We start from the raw sequence: 735 nt of genomic DNA on the forward strand, positions 1-735 counted from the left end.
CTGAGAACATTTTTCTCTTAATTTTATTAAACAGAAACTTATACTTTAAAATTGAACATTGAATTTGAAAATTATGCTTGAATTATTATTATATAAACTCCTAATCTGTTAAGAAAACATAATAATAATAATAATTTAAAATTTAAATAATATATATTTAAATAATTAAGTATAATTATTCATATTATTATTATCAAAGTATTATTGTTCTAAAAACTAAAGATAATATATTTAAAAATTTTATTTATTATAATAACATTTTATAGTTGAAAAAATCATTAAAACCAATGCTTAGTTAAATAATTAATTTTAAACTGTAATGTGAAATTCAACAATTTTTAATGAATACTTAAAATTGTATATATTGAAACATTTGCAGGTAAAAATTAAAGAATTTTACAAGTTAATAGTTAAAGGGCTTTGTTGAAATTTGATTTTGGTTGTTGACGATCACTTTTTTTTAACAGTGTTTTAACCGTAATAAGGTGCTAATTCTATTTTCGTAATTTTGGGCTCACAACTATGCAGCCATTCATACCGAGTATTCTTACAACAGAAATAGACCATAAACGGAGCAAAATTTCCAAAATTTATTAGTTTCAACCAGGTATACGGATTATAGGCAAAGATATAGGGCGATGGTCAATTCCGCCCCAGCTACCTGTGTACCGTCCTCCACTACGCGGCTTCCCCTCACACCGTCGAGCTGCTGCCACTGAGCTTGGTCAGCGGGGG

The sequence above is a fragment of the Belonocnema kinseyi genome, chromosome 8 (assembly GCF_010883055.1).
Source record: "Belonocnema kinseyi isolate 2016_QV_RU_SX_M_011 chromosome 8, B_treatae_v1, whole genome shotgun sequence".
NCBI classification, from domain to species: domain Eukaryota; kingdom Metazoa; phylum Arthropoda; class Insecta; order Hymenoptera; family Cynipidae; genus Belonocnema; species Belonocnema kinseyi.